Here is a 13,262-nt window from a genome sequence, read left to right as displayed (position 1 = left end):
CAACAATATAAGACATAGCAAGCCAGCTAACATTTCTTACTAGTTCACTAGCAACAAGGCAGGGAATGAAGTCAGTGTATCATGAAAATGATTTTGAAGATGTTATTTTAAGATGAAATAATTGCATAATGTTGCTTTAATTGCCCTCTTGCAGAGACTTAGATGAGAAGATTAACACCACTCTCATATCTGGAAATATGAATGGAAATATGAGCAAACCGCTAGCCTGGCCAACTTGGTGCAAGGGACCATAAGACTCAAGGACGGAACTGTGGAGAGAAACAGCAAATATAAACAGAAACTTTGTTTACAAGAAACCTCCACCTGGTACCTTTAAATCTTGGTAGTGTGACGTGATAACAAAACAAATTTATACAGACATGCCCTACTTTCCCTGCAATCAGGCTTCCACCTTCTTTTAAATGAGATGATTACTCTCACCTTGCTCCTCCTCCTCCTCTGGTCTCATTGTGGCAGCAGCTTTTGTGACATCTGCCTTGGAGCAGGACATGCTTTCTGTTTCTGTTTCTGGGTCCACCGACACTGCTATGGTTTGGAGCTCTCTCACCAGCCATTATCCAATAATGTCAACCTGGCAGTGGGGGGGTGAGGCACTCTCTACTCTTCTACTCATTTCAAACAGGAAATCATAATTCAGACTGGACATTAACTGCATTCTTAATTAGTAGAACAGTAGTTAGTCTCCACCTCTCTCCTCGTCATCCTGCATGGTAGCTTGGCAGCTGATGGCTCTGGGAATGTCTGTATGTAACTGTAAAACGTTTAGCTTAAGTAAAACAATTTAATTTGATAAATTAATTGTTTCTCAAATACCATATTCTTTCATCTTTTATTCATGCTAACTCTATATTTACTCTTTTAATTAGACGAGTTAGATTTATCTTCTCCATCCACTTCTCATTAGTGATATGCCATTATTGGATACCAATAAGAATTTATAGGTTTTATTTAAACTTATTCTTTTCTCTTTGTTCATTTTTGGTCTCCTGACTTGCTGCTCTGCTGCAATCTTGTACTCTTTCACCAGAAGTATCTACTTTTGTTTGTTCGAATTGACCTTATTCTAAATGTCAAGCACTACATCTGTTCCTATCCTGGACCAAATAATGCAACCACCATATGTGAAAGCTTTCCTGATTTTTGTTTTTAAGCTTCATTTGCTTGTTCCACCTGCATAAAATTCAGCCTTAAGATTTATAACTGTAAAGCAAAGTGCACTGGGGGCCTTAAAGTTCACGTTGCACATTTCAATGCAGACCTCAAAATGAACCACTCACTGTATGAGTTTGATTTGCTTCAGAGAGATCTGACTTTGTCTTGATCATACAGTGTGTGCACACAGATGTTTCGTTCTCATGAGAGGTTCAAACACATCAGGCATCTACCACACAACATTTGTAATGTTGTAAAGTTGTAGATGCAGAGGTGGATGTGCAGTCTATTACTGCTTTAGTCTGGGGTTTACAAAGGTATGAAGATAAAATGATAAGGAAAGCAGGGACAGTAATGGTGAGCATAATTTTGTATCTCATAATAAATATAGTCCTTATTTAGTTCCAAAATACATAGTAGTCCTGCAATGTGTATATACTTTTCTTAAATATTTGTAGCATAAGCAATGGTAGACTCAGACTAAGACTGTTTTTCTCAGATCCTTTACTGTAGAGGCTCAAACTGGGTTGCTGATACCAATGAATATGCAAAATAAGGGTGAGTTCTTTGTACACTTGATTAGTCATGCCCGGGCACATAAACCCAGACCGAACTCTTGTTGGCCAGGCTCCGATTGTCGATTGGTGTTGCCCGTAGTAACACTTTAAGACCCCTTGCCAATTTATTTGCATTAAGTAGCCCTAACCTCTACTTCTCCCTGCTTATTTTCTTTGCTGTTGTGTATTCCACTGCCCTTGCACTGCCCTGCAGAAAATGAGTGGCAGTGGACCGCCCACAGCAAATAACCGCTGGAACATTTATCTGACATAAAGGGATGTCATTGAGTCCTCACAGCCATGAAAGCAGCAGAGAGGACTTACCCACTGGAAACCACTGACATGCTCAGCTCTAGCAAAGCAACCTTCCGATCACACTGTGCATGTGTGGATGTTTAACCACATTAACGCTTAGAGTTATTTGGAGGTTGGGGTATGCTGTGCACTCTCTCTAGCATTATGGATTTATTTACACTGATTATAATTTTTAGAAGTGTTTGGCATTAAATCCTGCTGGGCTGGAGATATATTCATCTCAGCAAGCCCCGTACACACACTGATATTGCATTTTGAAGTCACTAAGTACTGCATTTGCAATGTTAATGACCTGAATTATTTTCTGTTTGTTTAGTTAACATAAGAAATGAATGTGGCACACCTGTGAAGTCAAGGTCATCATTCCTTTCCTTAACACACGCCCACACATTGTTGCATTTTTTTTCCCATTGAAGAATCCGGAGGACTAGACACAATAATAATAATAATAATCTTTATTTGCAGAGCACTTTTCAAAAACCATGTTACAAAGTGCTTTCACAAGTGCAAAGACAATAAAACACATATAAAACACATAACAAGATACACGATAAAAGCAAGAAAAATCAACTAAAATCAGGAAAGGCTGTCCTATAAAAGTACGTTTTAAAAAGGCACTTAAAAGAGTTCACTTACTCAGTTGACCTGATTTCCTCAGGCACGTTGTTCCAGAGCCTTGGAGCCCTATCCCCTTTAGCTTTCAGTCGAGACTCTGGAGCAGAAAAGAGATTTCTGCCCGAGCAAAGATCCTCTAGTAACTTAATGACACCATATCTCTTTGCCAGACACGCACATACAGAAGTGTAATGAGAAGCTCATTCAAACCACGGTGGTAAGGAGCTATATATTTAACCCACCAAAGCCGACTGATATTTATAATTAATATATATTGTATATGTTGAGGTTATATTTTAGGGAACGACAGCAAGTGTGGTTGGATGATGGAAAGGTAGGGGGAGTGGGTTTTATAGGCCTTGATAATGCTAGTGCTCAAAAACATGGATCTATATATACTATTTAGCATGCATGTGTTGGAGTTTGCAGTTTCACACTAAATAAGACAATATATCCATGATATCCTTTGTTGTACCTTTATTAGTGTTTTATTCAGGAAGAGGGTTTGGAAGTTTTATTATACTTATGAAAGGTATGATGGTTTGCAACACTTTTTATTGGCGAGTTGGACTTTTAAAACTCGCAAGTATTCTAAAAGCCAGAACTTGTTAGAAGTTCCTGTCTTAGCTAACTAAAATATTCTCCCTATCATTTGCTTTTATAGATATTGCTTTTAAAGAGTTGCTCAGAGCACTTACATTAATGGGAGATAAAACTTTCCTTGGCAGTCATTAAAAGGATTTGTAAAAATCTTATACCTTCATTCACAGAGAAGCTCAAGCTAAACAGGAACATGCACTGTGAGCAGATGTAATGAAAAAGACAGTCTGACTTTGAGAAGATGACTGACTGTTTTAAACCGAACACTTTGTGCTCAGTTTAAATGACCGACACATTCAATCTGTTGCCTCTGGCACCAGGCGATGTCTTTAAGGACAGCTATCTTCCATAGCTTTTTATGGCCTGTATATGATGAAAGTAAAAATTATATATGTGAAATCATGACGTTCATGATGGTCTTTGACAGTCCAATCAATATTACTGCTGTCTCCTCGGGCTTGAAACTGGAAGACGAAGATTCTTATTGTGTGATGAAGTTGAATTTTATATCCAAATAATGTTTTATTACAGTGCTATGATGTGGCAATATCTAGCCTAACCTGGGGATTCCACAGGGAGCGGTTGCGCCGTGGTTTTGTTCCTTCTTCTTTGCAGCTTAAAATCCCACTGGAAGCATTTCAGGAGATTTTTGAACCACCATCTATGATACAGTGACCCAGAAGAGAAGCTGCTACTGAATGCATCTAATACTACATGACTGTATACAACAAGGACCTGTAACTTTGAGATTTCGCACTAATGTTGTACAGTTGAAAGAGGAGCTAGCTTTGTATAGAAGGAAGCCGTGATAGATATTTATTCAGCACACGTTTATTTACATGTCCCCTCTGGTTTAATCATCAAGTGGTTCGCAGATATGTTTAAAATATGTTAAACACTATAGGCCTAGTTTAACCGCTCATAAATGTTAGCACTCTGACACTGATAAACATGGCATTAGCTTTGTGGCTAATCTAATTTAGCAATGTGCTGCGTTAGCTGCTGTAAGTCCATCGTCAACCGCTTATCCTGCGTAGAGGTGATAGTGCTAACCACTGCACCACTGCGCCGCCCTAGCTCCTGTAAGTGATGCTAGCAAATATTTAGAAGTGATGAACTAGGGAGAAATGAGAGGACAGTTCACTAGAACTGCCACACTGTTTCAGAAAAATATCTACAATCAAGTCTGTCAGCAGCGTAGCCTCCACCACCTATTGTAGCATTAAACACACTGCTGTGACCCGGGAGGAAGCCAGGAGAGGGCATCTGAACTGTCGGGCTCTAATTTGTTTGTTCCTTACCGGTACAGCTCTCTGCGACCTGGTTTTGTTCCATCCTCTGCAGGCTTCATAACCCACAGGGAGTATTTCAGAATCAGTGTATTTTGCTGCCAGATTTTGCTGTATTGTAAAGATTTAGGAAATTTGTCCTTGATTTCTGTCCTTCTACCATGGTTAAGTAGACTGGGAAGTTAAATGGTTATTTTTTTTGTTTTAATTGTGCTTATTAAAACAAAACAAAAAAATAATTGTGTTGAAATACTCTACAATCGGGAGTCTGCACAGGGTGTTTTATTTAGAAAAATGACCAGATTCTCGCTGTCGTTCTGTGTCCTATTCATCTGCTCTTTGCTGCTTGACGCGGCTTCCATCAAACACAGACTTGCCACATATTCTCAGTGGAACAGAGAGACACTTTTGGGACGCTCCTGTAACGTGCTGCAGCGCTACTGGTGGAATCCCAAGCTTTGACTAGAATGGTCGCTATCGCTCCAGCAGCCGAGTCGCAGATGGAACACGAAGCAGCCTAATCCTGTGGAATCCAGCTGTAAATCAAACTTTTTTTATTTTTATAGAGACTTAATACTAATGTTTGGTATAAGGTATACCTTTTTGGGACTTCAGAAAATAAACAAACACTTAATCAAAACTCTCCCACAGAAAAACAGCTCACCGGGGGTATTGAAATATGATGTGTAGCTGCAGTTTAAATGACCAACACGTGCCTAAGGGTTTATGCTTTGTTTTAAAACACTCATTTCCCATTATGCTTCTCATTGACTGCCATCTATTATGTTCCTTACAAAATAAATAGGGATCAAGAGCTATTGTCAGCGGATGAAATCCCACCAAGTGTGCATTTAGAGGACTTTTAAATCACCACAAAACTTTACTCCGACAAGTAAAAAGAAAAGCCCTTATGGATGATTATGGTGGTGAAGGGCAGTGAGACAACTGGTCTCCATCTGTGACTGACAGAACTACTGTCCTACGTTTGTGTGTGTCCCTGTGTGTGTGTGTGTGTGTGTGTGTGTGTGTGTGTGTGTGTTATGTGCTGGCATGCAGAAAACCTCCTTAGTCGTTTCTTTGTGACTCAGCCCTCTCCCATCCGACAGCTTAATATTAAAAAGCCTTCATCCTGCAGCAACATAGTCTGAGTTATGGCCTCTAGCACAGTGTGTGTGTGTGTGTGTGTGTGTGTGTGATTATGTGTTAAAACCTGCTTCGTCATGATGTTTTCAGCTTAGCGTGGATCATAATGAACAACAAATTTGAATAGCTGTCACCCACAAACCAACTCTTGCCCCCATAGTGTGTGGGTATGAATGTATCTTTTCTTTCATATGCTTGTGTTCAGTATTACGGGCGTGCATGTGTATGTGTGTGCACCTGTTTCATTGTACTCTTGTTTGTGTTTCGCTGCATGTTAGTTTACTTTTAAGTATTGGTATGCAGATATATATACATATTTGTTTGTGTGTGTGTATGTGTGTGCTGCTTGTGACAAAGAGCGACAGAAACTTCTGTGGACCATGAACAATAGCTGTCAGCAAAGTGATGACAGAAAAGCTGAGGAGGCTTTCCTCTGTAAGGTTTCCATTCAGCTTCATATGCAAATAAGCTCCACAACACTGGTTCCAACCTGTTCCTTATAACTTCAGTATCATCAGGCTCATGTGTCCATCTGCTAATGAACATCACATACTCACACACTCATTCAAGCACAAACTGAAACATACACACATGTACACTAGAGCTGCGCAATAAATCAATTTAATATGGATATTGTGACATAAATTGTTTGTGTTTTCTATAAAATGAACTGAATGATTGAGTCGTGGAGAATCTAAATGATCTGATGATGTGCAGCGTCTCCATATAGACAAAAGTTTAAACATACTTGTATGCCTGATTTTAAGCAGCTTAGCTCAAGCGGGCGACCTGGTGGGCTTTAAGAGGCTTTGTACATCCAATGAACTTCCACCTTGTGACCTTGTGTCTAATTGAGACCTGCGTTATTTGTCAAAATGTGTAGCCACACCCGGCTTGTCTTTTCAGCCCATGAAACTCCTTTAGCTGACTTCTTTGAGCAAAGGCTGAATCAGTGTTCACCCTGGTCTTGCTTCTCCACACATTTTTGAGTTTTTCCCACACCAATTGGCAACTATAGACTGTTGATCACTGACGACACAGAGATACCACGTGATACCAATGTACCAACGTAACAATGGAATACACTATATAGAGAGGCAATTACAGGGATTATGAGCTTGTTTGGGTGTTCTTGCCCAGTAAAAAATACAGTGAATCTAGTTGCTTTGCCATCATATTCACATTATGAATCATTAACTAGCTTTGGCTCGTTTAGTAACTATTGAGCTTTTAATCATCATCAGCATGTTTCATCAGTGTTTCCTAAAGCACCAGTAGTGATCCCACTTTACATACATGTTCATATCAAGGCATTTGTACTACATCACATCTCTATCGTGATCTAAAATTACATACACCATGATAGAAGATTGTATCACTATTGCCCACTCCTAATACAAACAACCTGACACATAAATACAGGAGCACACAAACATGCATTCATGGTTGAGACACACAATTTCCATCTATGCATCCAGTTATCCACATTTTCTTTCCCTCTCAATTGCCGCCTCTCACACACACACACACACACACACACGCTGTTCCAAACAGTGTTTAAAATGTCATCAGAATGGTAAAGGACCTTCAAATAACCCACCAGATGGGGCTTCTTAACTCGTTCTCCCAGTGCATACGCAACATTTCAAGACGCCGGCGCCTGTGAACAGACATCAGCGCATAAACTAGTGTAACATGAGACGCATAGACACACGCACAAATCCTACACAGGCAGGTGCACAGTTTGATAAAAAAACAAACACGTGAACACAGATGGATTTCGGCGGCAAAGTCTCTCAGAGAGCTGAAGCAATTGAGAAATCTTAATTAAAAGTAAACTTTGGGCAGGATTAGAAAGCTTGCCCTCACTGTTAATGAGAGCATGCTGTTTATGAAATGTAAGCCTTCACAAACACATCGGCATGCAAATGAGATAGTGTTTTAATAAGGACTTCACTACATGTCCCACATTTTTAGTTACATTCTGAACACGAAGAGTCACTGTACAATACAGCATTTTGACGATTTAGACATGCAGTATGAGTAGCATGTAGCGTAATTAGTCAATCTTAAAGCACCTTTAGTGCTTCATGAGCATTTTTCCGTAACCGCCCCTGACCTACTTGTTAAGGCATTGATGAAAATAGTTAAGAGACGGCCTTCATCTACAAGCCTCTTTGCTTTAAGAGACTTTACTAATACATTGACAAAGCTGCAGAGATTTCCATTTTGTTAAAGTTTTAAGTGAGGTTTGTACTGTTATGCCTGGTTCAAACTCTTGAAGAAGAGCGTTATTAGAAAAATAGGCGAGGCATTTGGATCCCACTCTGTAGCTGTGAAACAGCCGGGGGAAAAACATTTTGATTTGAATTCAGAAACCATAAATCTAAGAATGTGTTGACAGGAATGCCTTTAAAGTTTTGCTTTAGCTGCTGAGATGAAGTACTGCAGCCCAAGCCCTCAGCAGTGTGTGCATCCTGAGATGTTGGTATTCAGGAGGCATTCTAAATACTGGAAGGGATTGTTTTTAGAGGGTAAAGAAATGTGCTTTATCTCGTAGTCAAACAGATAGATGTATCTGACAAACTTGGTTCAGTGAGGTCTTAGCCAGTGTCCCTGCCAGAGGCAGACATCTCTACTGTAAGATCTCTCCTTTTCCTTCTGTTTCTCGAGATGCAAACACACACCCTGACCTTCTCTTATTCTATTCATATCTCTTTCCTTCGTTCCCTGCCTATGTTTTTCCCTGTCTGTACTCTTGCCCAGTGTTTTCGTCTCGTCCTTTCAGGGATTCAGTCTAAAGAAATTAATCTAGTCTCCCTTTATCTCTGTGTCTTGTTTTTTTTTGTCATATCCCTTTCTACACGTGTTCTCTCTCACTCTCCTTCTCTGCTACACCTTGCTACATAATGACACCGCCACTCTCTGCCCTTCTACGCCCCCTTCTCTCTTCTAACTCTCTCTCTCTACCCTCTCATTTCCTCCCGCTCTCCTCTGCTCAAACTCACCAAGGTCCTGGAGAGGGGAAATGAAAAGTGAATGTATTCTGTACCGGTGCGGTGTAGCAGCGGGAGGGAAAACTGCTGTTTTATGGTTTTATTTATGGATCTGTAGATTTCTTGACGCTGTGCACATCACACTCTGGGTGAATGAGGAGGGGGAATGAAGAGCAGCCTGATGTGAACTACTGCTAGTACCCCCAGTGGAGCTGCAGCCTACAGAGGAGACAGAGGAGGAGAGCACACGTGCAGACAAATTCACGCATTTTGGACCATATATGTAATGTGTAGACAAACATACATACTAAACATAAGTAGTCATGACAGTATATCCATTTGCACAAACACATCCACTCTATCAATTTATCTACTCAACCCCTCCATCACAAAAACCACATGAACAATGACATATCCCCACAATGACCCTCTAATATGAATATATATCATTTGCTCTCCTGTCTGTTTGCATTTTTGTCTCTCGTCTGACTGATACCACATTCCCAGCAGAGACGCGTTTTCTTATCTGAAGGTCAGCTTAAGCCAGAACAATGTTTGTCAACTCACACTCTTAGACAAACCCAGCAGCGCCATCGTAAACATTTAATGGAAGCAGCTATCATTGCACAGCAGATGGTGCTAACACTGCGAGTGCACGCCTTGGCTCATGTCATGGCCAATAAATAGCCTTAAAAATATGGAGAATGTCAGGTAGAGAAAATGAAGGACACGGCTGTATTGAAATTACAGGCTGATATAATATGCGCAGTGCATGATTCTTAAATTGTACAGCCATATTTGTCAGACCGCTGAGATTCATTATCGTAACTAAAGTTTGAAGCACTTGTACATTTGATATAATATTAGTTGAGTTTTATTTTTTTCGTGGTGTGATTGTTTCACACTCCAATGGACTTGACTCAACTATACAACAAACAAAACTCTAAAAGGCTGTAATGTAGTTTTACCTGCAAACGGCAGACAACTGTGAGCATATAATTCATTTTACGTTCTTAAAAGATAAATACTTTTTAAAATATGATTACTGTATATTCCCCAAGATTGTTTGGTGGAACTGAGGTGAAGCAAGCCGTAGATCAGTCTTTGTCCTATTAAATATCTGTTACTTTTTTCTCTTATTACTCTCCTGTCTTACTTTAAACAAGTATAGATCCTGAGCCGTCTTATTTATTGCAATGATGCGCAGTGTCTTTCTGAGGTGGCAAGGGAACGGCAGAATTTGTCAGTCATGCAGCCACCTCATTTTAGTAATTGGACAGCTCAGTATTGAACAAACATGATTTATGGAAAATGATTTTCTCTCTCAAACTGTGAAGCGTGCTGATATTTGATAGCACACTAGTCTAAAGGAGTGGAGGAAGGACCCCCTGACTGAATGATTTCAATTCGCCTCTCGATGACAAGTCGAGTTATAGTGGGACACGTGTTTCTCATATAACATTATTCACATGTAATGGGAAAAGAAAATGGTGTGTGTGTTTGTGGTGGAATGAGATAATATGGGTAGCTTTTACTCATCTTGATGCTAATCAGTGTCTTCATGGCACAAAACAGCCACAGTGATTTCCTTCCAGCTCAAGGTGATAGGGGAATGAGTGAAAGTTGGTGCGCATGTACAGTAAAGCAAAGTGAAACGAAGGTTCACTGATCAGTATAATCTTTACAAAAATAAATAAATTGAGTTTTAAGAAAAATGTGGCCTTCATTTTTTTTAAATATTAACATAAATGGAAGCTGTAGATAGAGACCAGTTACCCTGATTGTGGCCCTGTTTGGAATTACAGTGAGTGCACTAATATATCACAGATAATTTGACATTAATGTTTCAGTGCTTAGAAATCATTCATACAGCACCATTAACACATCTTTCGAGACCCTGTTTACAAAAACACACGGAGAGGCAAAAAATAGAGCAGCAACAGTCCTCTCTGCCTTTCAGAAATGGCCCCTAACACCTGTAATTCCCCCTCTACCTGTCCACTTCATGTGTGAGTGTCTGTGAGTCTCTTCTCTCCTCGCCCACCCTTTCTCTCCTGGGTAATTTGTTGTGTAAATACAGTCTACTTACGGCTGACGGGCCCTTTCGGCTGTGGCACTGGAAATGCAATTACAGGCAGCAAACATCTCCATTGTTATCACTGGAGGGTGCAACGCTCATTTCGGTCCCCTCTGGAACGGGGGCTGTTATTGATCGGTATCAGCTTTGAGGAGGGGATTACTAATGAATCCATCTGAAAGCCTTTTGTGCTCGGTAAAGAGCTTGCATGCGGATTTGTGTATGTGTGTGTGTGTCTGTGCGTGTTTGTAAATGGATGTGTGTATGGGAGGCAGACAGATATAATGTGTGTTATTAAATGTAGGTGCCACTATGCCATCCTGTTGAGCATTACTCCTAATGCTTCCTATTGTGGTGTTCTGCTGCCTCAGGTGGTAGTTTTGTTAATTACACCAGCCATTTTTAAACCCGAAAACATCCTCCTTTCTGACATGTCCTCTCCTCTCTGATTGTAATATAATCACAGTGTGCTGAGGTAGAAATCTTATAATTTTATAGCTATGGAGCCTTGGCAGCCTGCCGAGAAACCTAATATTTGTGGCACATTGGTGAATTTGTTTCTTTGAAGAAGCCGGTTGTAGCTATTATACTATTACTATTTCTAAATTCTTGGGATATTCCATTGACTTATTGTAACCCTATTCCAAACCTTACACAAAGCCCCCTAAAAACTTTAAGATTTACATCTTTATTTAAGAATTAGGGCTGTATGAGGTGCTTATCCATAGTCAGTGTAGTAGCTGCTGAAGGCGATTGATGTGTCCCCAGTTTGGAGTGGCAGAGAGTTGTACCGGCACATAAGCTAAGCAATGAACTACTGTTGACAGGGTCAGCTGCAAAATGTATTTCAGCCACCTAAAAGAAGGCAGACCGAAAAAGAAAAAAAAATCAATAGCAGTTCGAGTGTACGCTATGTGTACATGTGTACAGAGTCATTTCCTTTTTACAGTGCACAGCCAAGTTGCAAAATGAGGTTTCAAAGGAATCCTTTTTCTGAGCCCACTTTGAACCAGCGAGAAGAGCATGGAGAAAAACGCAAATGCAGAAATCTGTCAAAGAAGATTCTGTTCCTGTTGGACCATATTGCTCATAATAGGAAGATGAGGCTTTCAGGGCATTTAAAATTCAGATTTTTTATGAGAATCCACACAGAAATCCTTGTTTATCTTTCTTTACATCTTTACATTTACCTTTCAGGAATACTTGACCCTCCCAAAAGCTATCTATCTATCTATCTATCTATCTATATATCTATATCTATATCTATATATATATGTATGTATGTATATACGCTGCTCAAAAAAATAAAGGGAACACTAAAATAACACATCCTAGATCTGAATGAATGAAATAATCTCATTAAATTCTCCTTTCTTTACATAGTTGAATGTGCTGACAACAAAATCACACAAATTATCAATGGAAATCAAATTTATCAACCCATGGAGGTCTGGATTTGGAGTCACACTCAAAATCAAAGTGGAAAACCGCACTACAGGCCGATCCGACTTTGATGTAATGTCCTTAAAACAGGTCAAAATGAGGCTCAGTAGTGTTTGTGGCCTCCACGTGCCTGTATGACCTCCCTACAACACCTGGGCATGCTCCTGATGAGGTGGCGGATGGTCTCCTGAGGGATCTCCTCCCAGACCTGGACTAAAGCATCCGCCAACTCCTGGACAGTCTGTGGTGCAATGTGGCGTTGGTGGATGGAGCGAGACATGATGTCCCAGATGTGCTCAATTGGATTCAGGTCTGGGGAACGGGTGGGCCAGTCCATAGCATCAATGCCTTCCTCTTGCAGGAACTGTTGACACACTCCAGCCACATGAGGTCTAGCATTGTGTTGCATTAGGAGGAACCCAGGACCAACCGCACCAGCATATGGTCTCACAAGGGGTCTGAGGATCTCATCTCGGTACCTAATGGCAGTCAGGCTACTTCTGGCGAGCACATGGAGGGCTGTGTGGCCCCCCAAAGAAATGCCACCCCACACCATTACTGACCCACCGCCAAACCGGTCATGCTGGAGGATGTTGCAGGCAGCAGAACGTTCTCCACGGCGTCTCCAGACTCTGTCACGTCTGTCACATGTGCACAGTGTGAACCTGCTTTCATCTGTGAAGAGCACAGAGTGCCAGTGGCGAATTTGCCAATCTTGGTGTTCTCTGGCAAATGCCAAACTTCCTGCACGGTGTTGGGCTGTAAGCACAACCCCCACCTGTGGACGTCGGACCCTCATACCACCCTCATGGAGTCTGTTTCTGACCGTTTGAGCAGACACATGCACATTTGTGGCCCGCTGAAGGTCATTTTGCAGGGCTCTGGCAGTGCTCCTCCTGCTCCTCCTTGTACAAAGGTGGAGGTAGCGGTCCTGCTGCTGGGTTGTTGCCCTCCTGCGGCCTCCTCCACGTCTCCTGATGTACTGGCCTGTCTCCTGGTAGTGCCTCCATGCTCTGGACACTACGCTGACAGACACAGCAAACCTTCTTGCCAC

This window comes from Micropterus dolomieu, linkage group LG01, assembly GCF_021292245.1.
Source record: "Micropterus dolomieu isolate WLL.071019.BEF.003 ecotype Adirondacks linkage group LG01, ASM2129224v1, whole genome shotgun sequence".
NCBI classification, from domain to species: Eukaryota; Metazoa; Chordata; class Actinopteri; order Centrarchiformes; family Centrarchidae; genus Micropterus; species Micropterus dolomieu.
The sequence above is the reverse complement of the archived record's forward strand: the minus strand, read 5'-3'. Positions refer to the sequence as shown.